The following is a 24328-nucleotide window of genomic DNA, read 5'->3' as shown; positions in this document are numbered from 1 at the left end:
CCGCAGTGCCTTCCCGAGTCTTCCCTCCTCGAGATCTCCCGTTGTTTCCCCGGTGTTTTGGACTGCCTTCTTCGTTTCCCAACTCCTCACTCGCCCCTGGACTCTGACGTCTCTCTCTGCCCCACGGACCCCTCGCTGAACTTGGACCCCTTTTGCCTTGCCCTCTTTGGACTTGTCTGCCTTTTCTCATCAACACTTGGTAACACACTTCAGATATCTACACACATAGTCTTACACTACACACACACTCTTGTATTTTAGTCACACACTCTATTTCTATAGTTTAGTTGTAAATGTTTATTATTATATATATTTATTATATATAATAAATTATTGTATATACTGCCCCCTGGTGTCTGAGCCGTCACCTCTCTCAGTAAACACAACACACAACACCAGAAACTTGGCACACCTGTCTTTGGGCACGTTCTCTCATTCCTTTTTGCAACACCTCTCAAGCTCCATCAGGTTGGATGAAGTGTTGGCTTCCATCCAGGATGTCTCTGTACATTGCTGCATTTATCTTTCCCTCCATCAGGTTGGATGAAGCATTGGTTTTCATCCAGGATGTCTCTGTACATTTCTGCATTCATCTTAGTCCAGTCAGTGAGGTGACCAAGACCATGGTCACTCTGTCAGAGATACAGCAATCCTCTGTGGAGTGAGGAGAACCTTCCAGAAGGACAATCCACCAATCAGGCCAGTATGGTAGAGTGACCAGACGGAAGACATTTCTTAGTCAAAGTTTGCCAACATGCAGCTGAAAGACTCTCAGACCATGAGCAACTAAATCCTCTGGTCTGATGAGACAAAGATTGGTGAATGTTTGGACGGGAGCAGGCACCACCAGGACAATACCATCCCTACAGTGGTAGTGGCAGCATCATGGTGTGGGGGTGCTTTTCAGTCAGGAACTGGGAGGCGAATCAGGATAGAGGGAAAGAAGAATGCAGCAATATACAGAGACATCCTGGATGAAAAGCAAGCTGAAGGAGCATGGGAGGTGCTGCAAAGAGGAATGAGTAAAAGAGGAATGTATTGCTTGGTAATATTCTGAAATTTTGTTTTATTTTGCTTGTGTTTTCTTGTCAACAGTCCAAAGGACAATGCCATATTTTTATGCTTTAACTGTGATTTTTTTTTTTAATTCTCCCTCACCTAAAAAACTTTGTAGAACAAGGGAGTTTTAACACTACAGAAAAGAAAGAATGAAAAAATGGAAGGTCTAGTTTCCTGTAAACACAGGAAGTAGATGACCTGAGGGGGCGTGGCTACAGGGTAGACTCGCCAATTAGGAAACGTTCTTTGCATGCATGTTATGGAATTTGTCATTAATAATGTGAGTAAATGATCTAGTAAACATTACATTACATGTGAGTGTCTAACAGGTTGCTATAAATATAATATAATACATCTAAATATAGTGTAGAAATGTACACAATTGCAGCAAATGTAGTCTTCTTTTTAGTGTTGTCTCCATACCAATATGTTGGTACCGCTACCAAAATGTATTTCCATACTTTTCTAAATAAAGGGGAGCACAAAAAAAAAGTCATTATTGTCTTTATTGTAACAACAAATGTTAGTGTACATGAAACATATGTTTATTATTGTCATTTAGTCCTTAAATAAAATGTTGAACATACTAGACAATTTGTCTTTTAGTAGTAAGTAAACAAACAAAGACTCATAATTAGTCTGCTGACATATGCAGTAACATATTGTGTCATTTATACACCTATTATTTTATACACATTATGAGAAAATTGATTATTAATCTACTTGTTCATTTACTGTTAATATCTGCTTATTTTCTCTTTTAACATGTTCTATCTACACTTCTGTTAAAATGTAATAATCACTTATTCTTCTCTTCTCTGATACTTGACATTAGTTTTGGATGATACCACACATTTAGGTATGGATGTGATACCAAGTAGTTACAGGATCATACATTGGTCATATTCAAAGTCCTCATGTGTCCAGGGACGTATTTACTGACTTTATAAACATCATATGAATTTTAAAAAAAGGGAAAAATATTTTGTGACGATAAAAAATAACGATGTAGTCATAGTTGTATCGACTAGATATGCTCTTGTACTTGGTATCAATACAGTAGATGTCAGGTGTAGATCCACCCATGGTGTTTGTTTACATTGTGACGGCGGTGAGCTATTGTATCCTCCTTTGGTGTGTAGTGAAGCATGTTTAACTGTTCCTCCTCCAGTGATAATGCTACTTGTAAGAAAGTTACTTTATTTGTCGCCATGGAGGCCAGGATTAGTGATTTAGAAGTAGCTAAAACACTGTGGATGGACACTAGCCGCTAGCTCGCTAGCCATGTGTTAAAGCAGCTCTTCCTGAGGGTGTTTCAGTGTTATAACTTCACCTTTATCTTGACTTTTTACACCAAAATGCGTCCATTCTCCCTTTTCTGTCTACACACTGTGTCTGCTTGTAAGTACTCTGTGTGTGTGCGCTGCCCAACATGCTCCTCTGATCCTAAAAGCAGCAATGTCATGACGTGATGACTTCTTTCAGGCGGTATAGTACTGAATAATAAAATAAAATAAATACTACACGGTCTAGCTCCGTCCTATCTTGTCGATTGCATTGTACCATATGTCCCGGCAAGAAATCTGCGTTCAAAGAACTCCGGCTTATTAGTGATTCCCAGAGCCCAAAAAAAGTCTGCGGGCTATAGAGCGTTTTCTATTCGGGCTCCAGTACTATGGAATGCCCTCCCGGTAACAATTAGAGATGCTACCTCAGTAGAAGCATTTAAGTCCCATCTTAAAACTCATTTGTATACTCTAGCCTTTAAATAGCCCCCCTGTTAGACCAGTTGATCTGCCGTTTCTTTTCTTTTCTCCTCTGCTCCCCTATTCCTTGTGGAGGGGGGGGGGCACAGGTCCGGTGGCCATGGATGAAGTGCTGGCTGTCCAGAGTCGGGACCCGGGGTGGACCGCTCGCCTGTGCATCGACTGGGAACATCTCTGCGCTGCTGACCCGTCTCCGCTCGGGATGGTGTCCTGCTGGCCCCACTATGGACTGGACTCTTACTATTATGTTGGATCCACTATGGACTGGACTCTCACAATATTATGTCAGACCCACTCGACATCCATTGCTTTCGGTCTCCCCTAGAGGGGGGGGGGGGGGGGGGGGGGGGGGTTACCCACATATGCGGTCCTCTCCAAGGTTTCTCATAGTCATTCACATCGACGTCCCACTGGGGTGAGTTTTTCCTTGCCCTTATGTGGGCTTTGTACCGAGGATGTCGTTGTGGCTTGTGCAGCCCTTTGAGACACTTGTGATTTAGGGCTATATAAATAAACATTGATTGATTGATTGATTGAATATGATACATTAGTATAACTACTATACTAGTATTGGTATATTGTACAACCCTATTTCTTTTTAAACCTTTTTTTTTGTACAACCCTATTTCTTTCTCAACCTTTTTTCTTTCAGAGTTTGATAGAAATGTTGCTCTTCTTTCTCCATGTTGCTCCTTATTAGTGAAGGATGCTCTGCAGGTTGAAGTGCTCACACTGATGTATGTTGTGCATTACCAAGAAGAAAAGTTGCAGATTATCAAGTGCATTTTTATGACAAGCAAACTCAAAGCTGACATTTAGTTGTGAGATGAAACATTTCTTGGATGGTGCAACTAGAGTTCCTCTTGTCTCTCCTGAGGAAGAAATGGCTCCACGAGGAAGATCAGCCAGTCGGAGACAAAGTCCAGGTTGCTCACGTACCACATCTTATAGGCACACTCTCCCAGCAGCACCAGCAGGAAGACAATCAGCAAGCCAAAGAAAAAGCGGTCGATGTAGTAGTTGGCCTTCTCTCGGGAGCTCCACTGCAGCCAAGGACGAGCCTGGCGGGCTTGGTGGTAACGACTGAAATGCAGCAAGGCAGCTTCTGTCTCATCCAGCTCAGACCCTGCAGCCTCCACTTCAGCCATGGTGACAAGTATCTTCCCTTTGCCAAGCAGTGATCTCACCTCCCAGTAGATGCCACTCTCCTGGCTGCCAGCAGCACCTGATCACTAAGACCAGGGCTGAGCACTCAGCACTTTCTCCAAATCCCTCAGCAGGGATGAAGGTGGCAGATGGTCCGATAAATCTTGATGTCATCCATGGAGAACAACCTTGTGGGAGGGGCCTTCTTAGTCTACTTACAAGCAGACACAGTGTGTAGACAGAAAAGCAGAGGAGCATGTTGGGCAGCGCACACACAGAGTACTTACAAGCAGACACAGTGTAGACAGAAAAGCAGAGGAGCATGTTGGGCAGCGCACACACACAGAGTACTTACAAGCAGACACAGTGTAGACAGAAAAGCAGAGGAGCATGTTGGGCAGCGCACACACACAGAGTACTTACAAGCAGACACAGTGTGTAGACAGAAAAGGGAGAATGGATGCATTTTGGTGTAAAAAGTAAAGATAAAGGTGAAGTTATAACACTGAAACACCCTCAGGAAGAGGTGCTTTAACACATGGCTAACATCCATCCACAGTGTTTTAGCTACTAGATGTCCATACTACTATGATTACATCGATATTTTTTATCGTCACAAAATGTGTTTTCCTTTTGTTAAAATTCATATGATGTTTATAAAGTCAGTAAATACGTCCCTGGACACATGAGGACTTTGAATATGACCAATGTATGATTCTGTAACTACTTGGTATCACATCCATACCTAAATGTGTGGTATCATCCAAAACTAATGTCAAGTATCAAAGAAGAGAAGAATAAGTGATTGTTACATTTTAACAGAAGTGTAGATAGAACATGCTAAAAGAGAAAATAAGCAGATATTAACAGTAAATGAACAAGTAGATTAATCCATTTTTACAGTTTGTCCCTCATAATGTGTAGAAAATAATAGGTGTATAAATGACACAATATGTTAATGCATACGTCAGCAGACTAATTAGGAGTCTTTGTTTGTTTACTGGCACACCACTGATATTATTATCTTTATTGTAACAACAAATGTTAGTGTACATGAAACATATGTTTATTATTGTCATCCATCCATCCATTTTCTACCGCTTATTCCCTTCGGGGTCGCGGGGGGCGCTGGAGCCTATCTCAGCTACAATCGGGCGGAAGGCGGGGTACACCCTGGACAAGTCGCCACCTCATCGCAGGGCCAACACAGATAGACAGACAACATTCACACTCACATTCACACACTAGGGACCATTTAGTGTTGCCAATCGACCTATCCCCAGGTGCATGTCTTTGGAGGTGGGAGGAAGCCGGAGTACCCGGAGGGAACCCACGCAGTCACGGGGAGAACATGCAGACTCCACACAGAAAGATCCTGAGCCCGGGATTGAACCCAAGATTACTCAGGACCTTCGTATTGTGAGGCAGATGCACTAACCCCTCTTCCACCGTGCTGCCCTATTATTGTCATTTAGTCCTTAAATAAAATAGTGAACATACTAGACAACTTGTCTTTTAGTAGTAAGTAAACAAACAAAGACTCCTAATTAGTCTGCTGACGTATGCAGTAACATATTGTGTCATCTATACACCTATTATTTTCTACACATTATGAGGGACAAACTGTAAAAAATGATTATTCATCTACTTGTTCATTTACTGTTAATATCTGCTTATTTTCTGTTTTAACATGTTCTATCTACACTTCTGTTCAAATGTAATAATCACTTATTCTTCTCTTCTTTGATACTTGACATTAGTTTTGGATGATACCACACATTTAGGTGTGGATGTGATACCAAGTAGTTACAGGATCATACATTGGTCATATTCAAAGTCCTCATGTGTCCAGGGACGTATTTACTGACTTTATAAACATTATATGAATTTCTAAAAAAAAGGAAAAAAGATTTTGTGGTGATAAAAAATATCAATAGTAGTATCGACTAGATACACTCTTGTACTTGGTATCATTACAGTGGATGTCAGGTGTAGATCCACCCATGGTGTTTGTTTACATTGTGACGCTGGTGAGCTATTGTAAGCACCTCTTCCTGAGGGTGTTTCAGTGTTATAACTTCACCTTTATCTTGACTTTTTACACCAAAATGCGTCCATTCTCCCTTTTCTGTCTACACACTGTGTCTGCTTGTAAGTACTCTGTGTGTGTGTGCTGCCCAACATGCTCCTCTGCTCCTAAAACCAGCAATGTCACCACGTGACGACACGCTGTCATGCCCGTTAAAAAAAAAATATGGCGAAGCGGTACTTTTTGAAAGCGAGTACAGCACCGTGATACTATACCAGTACTGATATAGCGTACAAGCCTTCACCAATGACATAGAGTGCTGATAAGAGTATAAAGAATATCAATATACACATCCATGTGACCAACATCAGAATTAGGATGCATGGACAAAGTAATAATAATAATAAAGTAATAAGGTGTGCCAAAGTGCACATGTGACTAAACTAGTGTGACGCAGACATGATGGACATAAATGCATGGATGACATCACAACAAAAAATGTTGTTAAGAAGTCAAATGTGACTTAACCTTCAGCAAGAAGCAAAGGAAGATATTGGATCCATCCATTTCCTACCGCTTGTCCCTCTCGGGGGCGGCTGGAGCCTATCCCAGCTGCACCAGGCCACCTCATGGCACAGCATCAGCTGCCAAAGTAGCCGGAAAGAAGCACTTGGATGAAATGTTTTTGTGGCTTCGCTCAAATGCATCAGAAACTTCTTAGCTTCCCCTGCTGGCCCTCTGAGCGTGTCATCATGACCACATCCTGTCTAATGCAACACTGATAGCAACATGTCTCTATGTTAGCACTTTGGAGCAGTCAACACAAGCCATGCTGTGCTAGGATGTATAAGTAGTCACTGTATGTTTCTTTAATTAGGTGTGTATGTTTCTGTCAGAATAATTGTATCTGAGTTATCACAAAACTTTGTGTTTCAATAAGTTCCCGGCGGGCAGACAAAAGCTGTCTTTGATCCTACCAAGCAAAAAGATTGTAAAACTCCACTGTGTAGGATAGGAAGCGACATGAAGGCGTCGGTTTCTTTGATGCATTGTAATGCACAGCAAGATTTTGTCTTGACCCGAGATCTACAAAGCGGAGAGGAAGCAGGGCCTGACCCCCCTCCAGGCACCTTTTCTTTGAACTGTTTTGTGATAAGGGCGACGGCTGTTTACGACCCCCTTCCCTTAGAAACAGCTGTTGCCATGTAATCAGGTTAAGTCCAAATAAAAGAGGAGGCGTACAATCTTTCATCAGAGTGTGGGACGACTTCCACGCGTTTCTCCTCAATTGAGCTAAATTGGTACCAAAGGAATCGCAGACCTGAAATGGTCTATTATAATCTATTATAACCAAAATAGAAGACAACAACAACAACAACAACAACAACAGTGGTTACACTCTACTGCGTGTTGGCGTTGTGGCAAAGAGGGACATTTTGCACGAGACTGTCCTGAAAAAAAAAAAACTAAATTAAAAAAAGAGACAACAATGAAGGTAACTCAGCATGACTGTTAAAGGCCTACTGAAAGCCACTACTACCGACCACGCAGTCTGATAGTTTATATATCAATGATGAAATCTTAACATTGCAAGACATGCCAATACGGCCGGGTTAGTTTACTAAAGTGCAATTTTAAATTTTGCGCGACATATCCTGCTGAAAACGTCTCGGTATGATGACGTCAGCGCGTGACGTCGTGGATTGTAGCGGACATTTTGAGACAGCATGATGGCCAGCTGTTAAGTCGTCTGTTTTCATCGCAAAATTCCACAGTATTCTGGACATCTGTGTTGGTGAATCTTTTGCAATTTGTTCAATGAACAATGGAGACAGCAAAGAAGAAAGCTGTAGGTGGGAAGCGGTGTATTGTGGCCGACTGCAGCAACACAAACACGGCCGGTGTTTTGTTGTTGAAATTCCCGAAAGATGACAGTCAAGCTTTACCATTGGCCTGTGGAGAACTGGGACAACAGAGACTCTTACCAGGAGGACTTTGAGTTGGATACGCAGACACGGTACCGTGAGTACGCTTCCAAATATTTGATCGCTTGCCCGTACGTGCGTGCCGCTATGTGCATGTCACGTACGTAACTTTGGGGACTTTGGGGAAATATATGTGCTGTATGAACTTTGGGGAGGTGAACGGTACTTTGGGCTGTGGGATTGAGTGTGTTGTGCAGGTGTTTGAGTTGTATTGGCGGGTTATATGGACGGGAGGGGGAAGGTGTTTGTTATGCGGGATTAATTTGTGGCATATTAAATATAAGCCTGGTTGTGTTGTGGCTAATAGAGTATATATATGTCTTGTGTTTATTTACTGTTTTAGTTCCCAGCTGAATATCAGGTCCCACCCGCCTCTCACAGCATCTTCCCTATCTGAATCGCTCCCACTGCCCTGTAGTCCTTCACTCTCACTTTCCTCATCCACAAATCTTTCATCCTCGCTCAAATTAATGAGGAAATCGTCGCTTTCTCGGTCCGAATCGCTCTCGCTGCTGGTGGCCACGATTGTAAACAATGTGCGGATGTGAGGAGCTCCACAACCTGTGACGTCAAGCTACTCGTCTGCTACTTCCGCTACAAGCAAGGCTTTTTTATCAGCGACCAAAAGTTGCGAACTTTATTGTCGATGTTCTCTACTAAATCCTTTCAGCAAAAATATGGCAATATCGCGAAATAATCAAGTATGACACATAGAATGGACCTGCTATTCCCGTTTAAATAAAAAAATCGCATTTCAGTAGGCCTTTAAAAGACGACACCAATTAGAAAGACAATAAGTGATAAAGAGAGACGTATGACATTATATGGTTTTGGATTGTTGTTGACCTTGTTGTATTTTATAAGACTGATTTATTGTTGGATTGATGTGTTGTTGAAAAGGAGAAACATAGAAAAATGGATGGTAAATTTGAGATCGTGAGTAAAGGGAGAGAGAGATACAGAAAAAGCAAGTAGGAGAAATTTTGAAGGGAAGGTGAAGAGAATGGATTTGGGAAAACATGGAAAAAGGGATGTTTATAACCTTAGGTGAACGGTTTCTAGGAGAGGAGAATAAACATAGAAACATTGTGTTGCAGTGTGAGGAAGAGATGGATAGAGGATGTGTTGTAAGGGAAAAAGCAAGTTGAAGAAAAGATGAGAAAGTGACAAATGAAGGTGCATGTGGAAAAACATGGGTTTCATGTTGTCAGCATATGCTGTTGGTGGTAGATCGCTGCAAATTTGTTTGTTTGTTTGTTTGTTAGTGTGTGTTTGAGTGTGTATCTTTCCAGGTGCAAATTTTGTCAAAACCCCGGGGATTCTAATAAAAATGGGTTAAAAGAAAATTAGGTTAAAATAAAAATACGTTCAAATCAAATAGGTCGAAATCTCAAAGTGCTAAAGTGAGAGAAAAGTAAAAATAGACGAAGAAATAGGAAGAACTCAATAAGAATAATTAATGCAAAATGGAATAAACTAATGCGTACGACAGATAATGTGGGGGTATTGAAATAAGATATGAAGAAATGTAGACTGAAGATATATATATATATATTTATATATATAAATAGTGCTTGTATAAGGGACCCGATGATATATATATATATATATATATATATATATATATATATATATATATATATATATATATATTGCCATGTCTGTGTAATCATCATGTTTTGTTTTAAGTCATGTTTTGTTTAGTTTCTGGCTTTTCACTCCCTTGTCTTGTCACCATAGTTACCCATTAGTTTTCACCTGTCACGTCACGCACCTGTTTCACGTCTTGAGTGACGCACCTGTTTTCGTTAATCATGTCCGTAGTAGTTAAGTTCAGTGTTTTTCAGTTTGTTTTTCTGACGACCTCACAACACATTTATGCTCTGTTCATGCCTCTAACTCCTTTTCATGTCCATCGTTCACGCTGCTCCTTTTTTGTCCAAGCCAAGTAAGTTTTTGTTCCATGTTTATAATCTTTTTGTTTTTCATAGTTTATTCTCCGCCACTGTGCGTGCTTTTCATTTGTACTTTTTGCTATAGTCTTTTGGTTTCATAGTTTATTATCCGCCACTGTGCGTGCTTTCATTTATCCCTTTTTTTTGATATATTAAATTGATATATTAAAACCCGCCATGTACCTTAATTCCCGTCTCGCCCGTGCCAACTTTCCGTTGCACCCCGGAAAAGCAAACTCCCAAGATCAAGTCCTGACAGTAGGTCGTCAGCAGACCCGCTTTTCCGCACCTGAGTTGGACATTTTCGACGAGGCTTCTTGGGCGGTCCTGTGCGCGATGGAGGAGGAAACGCGGCGCTACTCCTCCATGGAGTATAGAGACTTCATTTGGTCCCAGGACGACACAGCGTCACCTCAGCCACGGAAGCGCCGCCAAAGACGAAGGACGTCAGGAAGAACTTCCGCGAGCCTGCAGGACACGCCGCTCCCACATTCCCCTCCCCCTCCGGGCGGAAGCAAGCAGCAGCCAGCCCGGCTTCGCCCTGATGACGTCAAAAACCAGGATTTTTTTTTCTGAATTATTTTTCTTTTGATTCCCCGCTCCCCAGGACTCAAGCCACACCCAAGACACAAAACAATTTTTTTTCACCCACTCAATCCCAGATACAAGAAAGACAATTTGGACAATTTAATGGGGAAGTTTCTGCCCTCCTCCGCCCACCCCTACAGAGAGTTCCAGACCGCAGGGAGCGCGTCTGGTATCCGCCCCTTGAGGGGGGGCCTGGGGTCGGGAGCTGTGTTGGTGGGGTGGCTCGGCATCACCATGCCAAGCCACAGCCTCCCTCACGGCCGCCACCACCAGTCTACCGACCTGTCAAGCCACAGCCTCCAGCACGACCGCCCTCACCAGTCTACCGACCCGTCAAGCCACAGCCTCCAGCACGACCGCCCTCACCAGTCTTCCGACCTGCCAAGCCGCAACCCCCAGCTAGGCCACCTCCACCTGCTCCAAGGCTAGCTCCTCAGCTAGCACCAGTCGCTGCACCTGTTGCCGCACCAAGGCTAGCACCAGCTCCACCACGCCAAGTTCCACGGCAGACTCCAGTACCCGCACCACGCCTAGCCGCATCATGCCAAGCTCCGGTACCAGCTCCACGCCGCCAAGCACTGCCTAGCCAAGACCAAGACCCTCCACGCCAAGTCCAAGACCAAGACCCTCCACACCAAGTCCAAGACCAAGACCCTCCACGCCAAGTCCAAGACCAAGACCCTCCACGCCAAGTCCAAGACCAAGACCCTCCACGCCAAGTCCAAGACCAAGACCCTCCACGCCAAGTCCAAGACCAAGACCCTCCACGCCAAGTCCAAGACCAAGACCCTCCACGCCAAGCCCAAGACCAAGACCAAGACCCTCTACGCCAAGCCCAAGACCAAGACCCTCTACGCCAAGCCCAAGACCAAGACCCTCCACGCCAAGCCCAAGACCAAGACCCTCCACGCCAAGTGCCGCCAGTCGCAGCTCCACGACGCCAAGTGCCGCCAGTCGCAGCTCCACGACGCCAAGTGCCGCCAGTCGCAGCTCCACGACGCCAAGTGCCGCCAGTCGCAGCTCCACGACGCCAAGTGCCGCCAGTCGCAGCTTCACGACGCCAAGTGCCGCCAGTCGCAGCTTCACGACGCCAAGTGCCGCCAGTCGCAGCTTCACGACGCCAAGACCCGCCACGCCAAGACCAAGACCCGCCATGCCAAGACCAAGACCAAGACCCGCCATGCCAAGACCAAGACCAAGACCCGCCATGCCAAGACCAAGACCCGCCATGCCAAGACCAAGACCAAGACCCGCCATGCCAAGACCTAGACCAAGACCCGCCATGCCAAGACCAAGACCAAGACCCGCCATGCCAAGACCAAGACCAAGACCCGCCATGCCAAGACCAAGACCAAGACCCGCCATGCCAAGACCTAGACCAAGACCAAGACCCGCCATGCCAAGACCAAGACCAAGACCCGCCATGCCAAGACCAAGACCCGCCATGCCAAGACCAAGACCCGCCATGCCAAGACCAAGACCCGCCATGCCAAGACCAAGACCCGCCATGCCAAGACCAAGACCCGCCATGCCAAGACCAAGACCTGCCATGCCAAGACCAAGACCCACGCCAAGACCAAGACCCACGCCGAGCTTCGCCGCCTGACACGCCACGCCGAGCTTCGCCGCCTGACTCACCACGCCAAGCCACGCCTGCCACGATGACGACGCGCCTGCCTCCTCGTTGGCCACGGATATGGCCGCTACCTGGTCGCCCGCCACGCCAAGTGCGCCCACCTCCCAGTCGGCCACGAATGTGGCCATTCCCTGGGCGCCCGCCACGCCAAGTGCGCCCACCTCCCAGTCGGCCACGAATGTGGCCATTCCCTGGGCGCCCGCCTCGCCTGCTGCAGCGGCGTTCCACTCGCCGTCGCCACCTAACTCTGCCCCGGTGGATACGGGGACACGTGGTCTGGCGACCCACCGCCATGTCCCCCTCCCGCCCTCCCATGACTCTTGTTATTTTTTTTATGGACATCTGGTATCTGTCCTTAAGGGAGGGGCTCTGTCATGTCTGTGTAATCATCATGTTTTGTTTTAAGTCATGTTTTGTTTAGTTTCTGGCTTTTCACTCCCTTGTCTTGTCACCATAGTTACCCATTAGTTTTCACCTGTCACGTCACGCACCTGTTTCACGTCTTGAGTGACGCACCTGTTTTCGTTAATCATGTCCGTAGTAGTTAAGTTCAGTGTTTTTCAGTTTGTTTTTCTGACGACCTCACAACACATTTATGCTCTGTTCATGCCTCTAACTCCTTTTCATGTCCATCGTTCACGCTGCTCCTTTTTTGTCCAAGCCAAGTAAGTTTTTGTTCCATGTTTATAATCTTTTTGTTTTTCATAGTTTATTCTCCGCCACTGTGCGTGCTTTTCATTTGTACTTTTTGCTATAGTCTTTTGGTTTCATAGTTTATTATCCGCCACTGTGCGCGCTTTCATTTATCCCTTTTTTTTGATATATTAAATTGATATATTAAAACCCGCCATGTACCTTAATTCCCGTCTCGCCCGTGCCAACTTTCCGTTGCACCCCGGAAAAGCAAACTCCCAAGATCAAGTCCTGACATATATATATATATATATATATATATATATATATATATATATATATATATATTTAATTAAAATAATGTGATAAATAAAAACCTAGATTAATAACTATAATAAGAGTAGATATGTATAGCATGATAAAGTGATAAAATAAGTTACATGTTTATAAGCTGATGAAAAAGAAAAACGCTCTTCGAGTGCACACGCAGACACACACACACACACACAACTTTGTGTGGAGGTGTGAAAATGAATGTATTACTTGTATGTTTAAAGTAAGTTTAACTTTAAAGTGTAGTATAACATTCTTAAGTTGGATTATGTTTCAGACATTTGCAGTACACCATACATCTGGGTGCTGAGCTAAAATAAGATTATAGCATAACATAGAATAAATAAGGAGGCATGGCAATCCCAACAGCTATCAGTTAGCGATAGACAACTGTTTGCTATGAATATTGTTGAATAATAATTGCAAATAAGAAATATAAAGAATTGGAAGAATGTCAATTCTGAGTGTAAAATTATAGTTTATTTTGCATATAGACAGTTTTAAGTGAGTTTAAAATGTTACTTAAAATTACACAAAGTAATACGTATAACACTGCGATGAGGTGGCGACTTGTCCAGGGTGTTCGCCGCCTTCCGCCCGAATGCAGCTGAGATAGGCTCCAGCGACCCCCCCGCGACCCCGAAAAGGACAAGCGGTAGAAAATGGATGGATGGAATACGTATAACATTTGAATTAGGACAATTAATGCTGTGATTTTAAACATTCTATGCAGGATTGTATCAAATTATGAAGGAGAAAGTCAAGTCCTGATATACGTAGATGACATGTTATTAGCATCACGGGATAAGGAAACTGTAGAAAAATAACATTAGCGTTATTAAATCATCTACATAGTGAAGGAAACAAAGTAAGCAAAATAAAAGTCCAGTTATGCAAAACAGAAGTAAAGTATCTTGGACATTCTCTAAACAAGGATGGACGCACTATTGTGGGAAGCAGAAAAACATCAGTACTACAAGCACAAAAACCACAATCAAAGAAGCAAATGATGTCATTTCTAGGATTAACTAATTACTGTAGAAGTTGGATACCAAATTATGCTGAAATAGTTGCTACATACATACTCATTTGTATACTCTAGCCTTTAAATAGACCCCCTTTTTAGACCAGTTGATCTGCCGTTTCTTTTCTTTTCTCCTCTGCCCCCCTCTCTCTTGTGGAGGGGGGGCGGTGGGGGGACACAGGTCCAGTGGCCATGGATGAAGTGCTGGCTGTCCAGAGTCGGGACCTGGGGTGGACCGCTCGCCTGTGCATCAGTTGGGGACATCTCTGCGCTGCAGACCCGTCTCCGCTCGGGATGGTTTTCTGCTGACCCCACTATGGACTGGACTCTCACTATTATGTTAGATTTACTATGGACTGGACTCTCACTATTATGTTAGATCCATTATGGACTGGACTCTCACTATTGTGTTAGATCCACTATGGACTGGACTCTCACTATTATGTTAGATCCACTATGGACTGGACTTTCACAATATTATGTCAGACCCACTCGACATCCATTGCATTCGGTCTCCACTAGAGGGGGGGTGGGGGGGGGGGCATATGCGGTCCTCTCCAAGGTTTCTCATTGTCATTCACATCGACATTGTGCAGTCCTTTGAGACACTTATGATTTAGGGCTATAAAAATAAACATTGATTGATTGATTGATTGACATTAAGTACATTAATGTATGAAAAATAACTAAAAGTGTCATCACCTGTAAAGTGGAATTCAGAAGCTAAAGCAGCATTCTGTATAATAATAATAATAGAATAGGATGTGCGGTTGTTACAGCAAGTAAAGTTTTGAAAGCTATCAAATGACCATCAAATTACTCAGCGCAAGCTGCACAACAAGTAGCACTAACAGAAGCATGTAAAGTAATGAAAGATCAAAGGGTCATAATATAGACATATAGCCAATACGCATTTTCAACAGTGCACACATTTGCACAACACTGGCAAAATAGAGGAACGATAACGTCAACAGGAAACCTTGTAACACATGGAGAACTATTAAAATAATTATTAAAAGCGGTGCAGCTACCAGCTAAAATAGCAATATGCAAATGTGCGACACACACCAATGGAACTGACACAATATTACTAGGAAATGCGTTTTCGGACAAAACAGCAAAACAAGCAGCAGAAGAAGAAATACAAGTTTTTAAACTACAAACTAGTGACATGAATAATGATATACTAAAAGACATGCAACAACAAAGTACTCCAAAAGAGAAAAAGAAATGGATAAAAAACAGAGCCACGGTGAACAAAGTAGACATCTATGTATGTCCAGGCAATAAACCAATCTTACCAAAGAATCTGTATAAGTGGGCAGCAGTTTTGAGCCATGGTTGTACTCAAGCTCCAACAGGAGGGATGGTGAACCTTATACAGAAGTACTATACTACCTACGGCTTTTATTCTTATTCAAAAAATGTTTGTAGGTCATGCATGACATGTGCGAAGCACAATCCACAAGGGAATATGCACCCACAACGGGGCCAATTCCCCAAACCACAACACCCGTTCCAACATCAATGCATGGATTTTATTGAACTTAATAAGAGTGAAAAACACAGTATTGTCTGGTCATAGTAGATGCATTTTCAAAGTGGGTAGAAATATTTCCTACAGGAAAAGCAGATGCGCTAACAGTAGCAAAAGCATTATGCAAAGATATAATACCAAGATATGGTATACCTGAAAAACTATACAGTGACAATGGACCTCATTTTGTAAATCAATTAATCAAGAATATAGGATCATTATTCCACATTGATCTCAATAACCACTGTGCTTATCATCCACAAAGTGCAGGACTAGTGGAAAGGAAAAATATAACAATTAAAAACAGACTCAAGAAATGTATGGAAGAAACAAAACGTCCATGGACACAATGTAAAGATTTAGTAAAAATGTACATGAACATTACAAGTACAACAGGACTCACACCATTTGAATTAATATTTGGAAGACCTTATCAGCTACCAAATTTCAAAAATCAATGTGAACCTAATAATGAACCAAATTTAGCAGATTATATACGCAAGATGCTGGAGAAATTGAAAGAGACAGAAGCTAAAAGAGACAAACCTGTTGTGTCTCCACAGATAACAGACTTAGTGGAACCAGGAGAGTGGGCTCTGATAAGAAGCGTTAAAAGAAAACATTGGCATTCTCCAAGGTGGGAGGGACACTACCAAGTACTGTTAACAACCCCGACAGCAGTAAAGATAGCGGAAAGACCAACCTGGGTACACTTAGCACAATGTAAAAAGGTCATATCTATAGAATCATCCAATAAGGAAAGGGAAGCAAAGTCTAGTAATAGTGTGGACGCACACGACAACTACAGTTGAGCAGACACAAAAGTCAGTGAAGCATTTTCAAACCACTGACCTCGGTAGAGGAGTGAATCAGCAGAAATGACACCCCCTTGGCTCAGACGGTCCATAACATACAGGTTAACGATATTGGTACTGGTCAGCCCTGCCCCCCTAATATGGTTCACTTGGGAATCTGAGGAAAATGTAGAACTCAGGAAACAGAATGAAACCGCACCCATATTAAACTCAAACCAATGGCAGAATCAAGAAGTAAAATACACTCATAGGGGAGGTCGTATTAGAAGACGGGTAATGGGAGGATTCGGAACAACCCCATTAGTGGAAAAAATGCCTGAAAACCCTTGCCAGAAAAACAGTAACGGACAAAAGTATTCGGGTTTCTATTTGTGTTACCAAAGGGACATGTTCACCAGCACACTACAAATTCCACTGTCACAATTTGAAATAGGAGGATACAGGGGGATTGAGTGGCAAAGCTATCCGTGGTACATAGGAGTGAGCGAATATACTTCTGATTGGGGATGGGTTTCTCATACCACCGACTCGTGGGAAACATCCACTTATGAGTGGGAACCAGAGGCAATCAAATGGAAATCTCGATTTAAATTGACCAAAACAGGCAATAGTCTAGTAATGACATTCAATACTACAGAGTCTCCACTCAACTCCACTCCACCTGTTAGTAGACATGTTGCCCCTAAATGTTATCCTCTGGCTATTTGTATCTACAAAACTGGTGAAGATCCCTGCGCTGTCATATCACTCTGCCCAAATGTGACCATTAAAGATGGATGTAAACAATTTAGGAACCATACCGGAAAAAACACACAAAGGTATAACAATAGGACCCCTGACCAAAAGCACTCTCAAAGTTCACATTGTCAATGGACCTTTAACAAAGGATGAATGGTTTACTATTACCACAGGAGTATCGGGGCAAAACAATAATTGGTTGCTCATGGCGGACCAAGCGGGAAAGGCTGCTAAAATTGATTGTGTGGTATGCATAAGCCCCAGACCATTACTCAAGATCATCCCGGCACCTATGAGTCAAAAATGTTTAATTGAAATAATGAGCAAAACAACTCCTGAAGGGAATTGCACTACATGGGACAAAATCTACCCTGTAACTAAACAGACAAAGCAGAAACCAATATTTGATAAACATGTGACAAAAGCTAACTTTACCTGCATTAACATGCTGGGCTCTGGACAACAGTTAGGAAACTTATCATCGGATAACTGCTTACACATAGTAACTGTATCAATATTTGTACCAGTATCCCGAGGTAATGTGTGGTGGTGATGCGGTGAGGAAAGAATCTATGACCGATTACCGAAAAATGTAACAGGACATTGTGCTCTGATCACACTCCTCATACCCACCTCCATATACCCCATAACAGCACGAGAATTGTCAACACGCCTGAACAGTTTGATACCTGAACATTGGAAAAGAACTAGACGTGATATAACCTGGCAAAGTGTTGGAGATCCAACTTATATCGATGCAATGGGTGTCCCAAGAGGTGTACCTGACGACTATAAATTGGTAAATCAAGTTGCAGCTGGATTCAAATCATCCGTCTGCTGGTGGTGTACGATTAACAACAATGTTGACAGAATAAACTACGTCCACTACAACGTACAGAGATTAGGAAATTGGACACAGGCCGGACTTGAAGCCATCGCTGATCAACTCGCCGCCACCTCCCTTATGGCTTTTCAAAGCCGTATGGCGCTGGACATGTTAGCGGAAAAAGGAGGCGTGTGCGCAATATTTGGTGAACAGTGTTGCACGTTCATAACAAACAACACTGATGCAGAAGATAGCCTGACCAGAACAGTGGAAGGCCTGCGCACCCTCAACGGTAAAATGAAAGTGCACTCTGGCATAGATACATCTATGTGGGATGGATGGTTGGATGTGTTCTGCAAAAACAAGTCTTTGGTATCATCAATTCTAGTATCTATGGCTATGTTTGCAGTAATACTGACGTTGTGTGGATGTTGTTGTATTCCCTGTCTGCGTTCTCTGCTTAACCGTCTGATTACCACAGCGATTAGCCCAGCAGATGATAAAGCTGTTCAGACGCACTTTCTGGCGGACAACAAAGAAGATGAATCTGATGACGAGGATACCTACCTGGATGGTGTTCCTGATTTGTTTCCAGAAATGAGTAATTATGAGGGAGAAATGTATGTAACTCTGAGTGTAAACATAACTTGGCCATAGGGAAATGAACCATTAACTGAAAATCGCAAGAAGAAGTTTTTGGGGATGGGGAGATTTTAGGGAAGTTATGTGACAAACAGGAGGGAAATGTCAGAATAAATGTATCTAAGTTATCACAAAACTTTGTGTTGCCATGAGTTCCTGGCGAGAGGACAAAAGCTGTCTTTGATCTTATCAATCAAAAACTTTGTAAAACTCCACTGTGTAGGATGGGAAGCAACATGAAGGTGTCGGTTTCTTTGATGTATTATAATCCACAGGAAGATTTTGTCTTGACCCGTGATCCACAAAGCGGAGAGGAAGCAGGGCCTGACCCCCCTCCAGGCACCTTGTCTTTGAACTGTCTTGTAACCGAGGGCAACGGCTGTTTACGACCTTTTCTTTGAACCGACCTTTTCTTTTAACTGTTTTGTAACCAAAGGCAGCGGCTGTTTACAACCCCCTTGCTTTAGAAACAGCTGTTGCCATGTAATCAGGGAAAGTCCAAATCAAAGAGGAGGCGTACAATCTTTCGTCAGAGCGTGGTGGGAGACTGTACAAGAGTACAGCCCAAACGTTTCTCCTCAATTGAGCTTAATTGAATTATGTCTCTGTTTAATTCCCTGCTTCTTGTCTTGTTTAATAGATGTCATCAGTGTTTGAAGCTGACAGGAGCAAAAAACGGTCACTCTTGAAGTTTGTTGTTTTTTACAAATAATCATGAAGTTAGAATGTAATGGCAGCAACACATTGCAAAAAAGGCATTTTTACCAGTGTGTTACATGGCCTTTGCTTTTAACAACACTCAGTAAAGGTTTGGGAACTGAGGAGCCACATTTTTGAAGTGGAATTATTTCCCATTCTTGCTTGATGTACAGCTTAAGTTGTTCAACAGTCTCCCTTCTCATATTTTAGCCTTCACACATTTTCAATGTCTGGACTACAGGCAGGCCAGTCTAGTACCCGCACTCTTTTACTACGCTGTTGTAACACCTGGCTTGGCATTATCTTGCTGAAATAAGCAGGGGCATCCATGGTAACGTTGCTTGCATGGCAACATATGTTGCTCCAAAACCTGTAGTGAAGTGAATTACATTTTATATAGCGCTTTTTCTCAAGTGACTCAAAGCGCTTTACATAGTGAAACTCAATATCTAAGTTACATTTAAAGCAGTGTGGGTGGCACTGGTAGCAGGTGGGTAAAGTGTCTTGCCCAAGGACACAACGGCAGTGATTAGGATGGCGGAAGCGGGGATCGAACCTGCAACCCTCAAGTTGCTGGCACGGCCACTCTACCAACCGAGCTATACCGCCCCACTTGAGAAAAAGCGCTATATAAAAATGTAATTCAAAACCTGTATGTACCTTTCAGCATTAATGGTGCCTTCACAGATGTGTAAGTTACCCATGTCTTGGCCACTAATACACCCCTATACCATCACACATGCTGCCTTTTACACTTTCACCCTAGAACAATCCGGATGGTTCTTTTCCTAATTGGTCCGGAGGACACGACGTCCACAGTTTCCAAAAACAATTTCAAATGTGGACTCGTCAGACCACATAACACTTTTATACTTGTGGGCCCAGCAAAGCCGGCAACGTTTCTGGGTTTGGTTGATAAATTACTTTTCTGGGTGTTGTTGATAAATGGCTTTGGCTTTGCATAGTAGAGTTTAACTTGCACTTACAGATGTAGCGACCAACTGTAGTTACTGACAGTGGTTTTCTGAAGTGTTTCTGAGCCCATGTCTTTGCAGTCTATTCAATTGAATATAAGTTCAAAAGGATTTGTTGTATTCTCTTTTTATTTACCATTTACACAACGTGACAACTTCACTGCTTTTGGGTTTTGTAAGTAAATGCTGTGCTTACACCTATGCAGAGTATGATTACAGGTCATACACCTATATTACCCCCTAGAAGACGACAAACTTACAGCAACAGAATGTGATCTTCCTGTGGGTACGATTCCTCATTAAAGTCACAACAAATTCAAGATGTCGGTTGGCCGCATTTGGCCTGCGGTCGTAGTTTGGACACCCCTGGTTTAGACTATAGAGAACACACCCACCAAATGTTATTTGTACATGTATGGTCAGAGAGGAGACCAATCAGCTCTGCTCTCGTTGCCAGAGTGTTACGTAAGTTTTGTGTTTTCCTGACCACTGATTGTGATCGCAGCTACACCACAGCTTGCTAACATATTGCATCTGAACTCTGCCCGGCGGGAGGCAGGAATTTGCTGGAGCAAGCGAAATGAAGGTGCCACAAGTCGAGGAATAACGAGTTAAAATGCTAGCTGAAGGCAGTTGCAACTGGAAGTAGGGTTGTCCCCATACCAATATTTTTGGTACCGGTACCAAAATGTATTTCTATATTCTTCTAAATAAAGAAGACCACAAAAAATGTCATTATTGTTTTTATTGTAACAACAAATCTTAGGGTACATGAAACATATGTTTATTATTGTCATTTAGTCCTTAAATAAAATAGTGAACATACTAGACAACTTGTCTTTTAGTAGTTTTACTCAGAAACTTCTCCCTGACAGGTAAGACCTGAACCACATCAGAGCCTTCCTCTGACACCCACACCGTCAAACATGATGAAAGAATTGTGGTCAACTGTGTCAAAATGTTTACTATCAGTCTAAATAAGGTCCTCGCCAACATAAATCAGATCATCACTTCCAAACATTCTCCTTTGAGTCCAGACATCTAATTGTCATATTCCACAATGAAAATATTACTCATTTCATGTTCAACCTTCAAGCTTTAAGCTTTAAGTAAATATACTTCTATCTAAAAGCAGCACTAAGTAACTTTTCAACCTTCATCAAATATGTTCCTAAGTTTAGGGACGACAAATGGACTTAAAACTAGTTGGAGGACACCTGTGCCATGGCCTGAGGGGTCTGTGTTGTATATTCCATGGTGGTGCTACTCTCCCAGGACAGACTGACTGTGTGAGAGGTGATGAGCCAAGGAGACGCCAACGAGGAATCGTAAAACAAAAAGCTTTATTTGTTTCAGCGAGCCTCAGACTGGAACTGCAGCTCCAGGAGAAAGGGTGTGGGCTAGATTACTCCTCTGATGTCTTCTCGGACAACTGTCCTTAAATACCTGTTACACAAAGACACTTACTCTTTGTTTATCTAGAATTGGGGCCGGCCAGTATGGACAACACCCAGTTTGTTACTTGGCCAGTCAGCCTATTTCCTGTGATCGGTTTGAGACAGGTGACCGCTGACCCCTATCCTCTACTCCTACTTGTGAGGGCTTCCTACCAGGTGTTGCTAAAGTCTTTACACTTTCTCCTAAAATACAAACCTGAATTCCTGTAGGATTCCAATTGCCTGGAGGCAAGGGCCACCACTCTGGAGCGCTTGTGATGGTCATGTGGACTTTTGACCTTGGTAGAATAATCCTCTGAAGGATTCTCTGACCAAATACAAACATGCCAGCTCACAATCATATAAGAAAATGATACATGGTATAATTCACCACACTCTCACTGGCACTTAGTGACTTTAAGGAGGGGGGAAGGAACCCCGACACACAAAAAACTACAACGACTTGCTCAACAGCATACGTCACTCCAAAAGTCGATGTGAATGCCTACGTGCCGCCAGAAAACTAAAAAAAAGAAGACAAAGAAGAACGCCCATGTGCAATTACTGCTAGTACGGTTGAAGCTGCAAAACAACCAAAGAAACAAAGTTTTGTCTGAGGAGACAAATAAAGTCGAAAAAGGGATGTTATCCGGATAAAAGGACAGTCTGACGGAGAACAAAGATTTACAGTCAACATCAACACTTCAACGCTTCAAGGGATTACAGAACAAGAACATCTAGATTCAGGAGTACATCCATCTGCACTCATAGACATTGATCAAGCAACAAAGAAGAAAACCTGGAACTGAAAACCTTCTGCAACACAAACCATAAAAGTCTAGAACTGGAGAATGCTATAGAGCCAGAGACATGTTTTTCTCCCACATCAGATTCAATTTATTAGACAGATGAACATTACAAAGGCAACATTAAATCAATCAATTATTCCTTTCAAATGCAGAAGATGTTATACAAGCTACAACAACATGAACTGTTTTATGGAATCATTCAATAAACCCTTCAAAGAAACATGAATGGATGGTAAAAAGGAGTAGATTTTGATCTGGAAGGACATTAACTCATTACAACCAAGGTGTTTGGGTTCGTGATGAAGAACCTCAACTACAAAGTGGTAAAAAAACATGTCATTTGCTATTAATATCTCAGAATGTATAACTATTGACATTTGACTCAAACCTAAATGGGTTTAAATGCATGTTTTAGATTATTAGTGCTGCATGATAAACAGTGCATTTATTTGTTCAGAGTGCAAAGTAACAACGTTAACAAGAAAGGAACCAATTGTGGGCTTTGAAAAACAACTTCTTCCCCCAGTCTTGGCAGGAATTGAACCCACAATCATTCGATGTCGTGCAGCATGATAATGCAGTCTAACCACGAGACCACAGCACTTTCATATAAGACTTGCAGCACAGCAGCTGTTTTTAGAGCATTTCTATCATAACTTCTCTTCTGTGGATGACCTTGACTCACTCTTGTTTGCATTTGACCACTGATTGGTCAGCTAGCAGCAGGGGCGTCACTAGTTTTTAAGGACAGGGGGGGCTTAGCCCCCAGGAGATGCACAGGATGCGAGCGAACGTAGCGCACGAGCACAAAACTTCACAAATGGCTAACAAAGACTTAGAAATTATTCATTGTTATTATTATTATTTCAGTGGGTTTATTTTCAATGTGTGTTCAGTACAACAACAAATGTGGCTTTGCACAGTGACAAGCCATTTAAAAAAAAAAAATGTTTTAATATTTATTTATATGTATCATTACTCTCCTACTCACCTTTCCAGTAGAGGCCTCTCCCCTCTCACTTTCTGTGCTCCTCTGCCCTGACTCCTACAGCTCAATAGGGGTTGTGAAGTGATTATTATTATTATCTACTGATGATAGTCATACGTGAATGAGCTCAGCTCCTGTTCTCCTCCATGTGTAAAGTGAGAAACACAGCTGATGCTCCAGAAGGAAGTAACCCCAAAGATAGCAAATGGTAAAAAAGAGTGCACATTTAACTTTATAAATAACCAGGACCTTCATGATGCATTTCAGGCTAACTAGCTAACTAAGTAGCAGCATTGTTTTAGAGCGGGAATGTAACTTTTTGTCAAACACAGACCTGGTGTAAAGTGGAGCTAATACATTTTACTACAAGCAGTGATGAATACTTAATTTCTTGAAAAAGTTTCTTATGTCCATTTTGCATCCGTTCACGTTCTTGTTCTGCAGTGCTGTGTGCTAATGTGCTTCGTACACCTGCGGGACCGCAAGCAGGGTCACAGAGAAAATGCGGACTGGATTTTGAGTGATGTGGGCATTTTCTATATGAACAAGTCCAAGGACCGCAAGCAAGGTCGCAGAGAAAATGCGGACTGGATTTTGAGTGATGTGGGCATTTTCTATATGAACAAGTCCAAGGACCGCAAGCAAGGTCGCAGAGAAAATGCGGACTGGATTTTGAGTGATGTGGGCATTTTCTATATTACAAGTGCAAG

The sequence above is a fragment of the Nerophis lumbriciformis genome, linkage group LG03 (assembly GCF_033978685.3).
Source record: "Nerophis lumbriciformis linkage group LG03, RoL_Nlum_v2.1, whole genome shotgun sequence".
NCBI lineage: Eukaryota > Metazoa > Chordata > Actinopteri > Syngnathiformes > Syngnathidae > Nerophis > Nerophis lumbriciformis.
The sequence above is the reverse complement of the archived record's forward strand: the minus strand, read 5'-3'. Positions refer to the sequence as shown.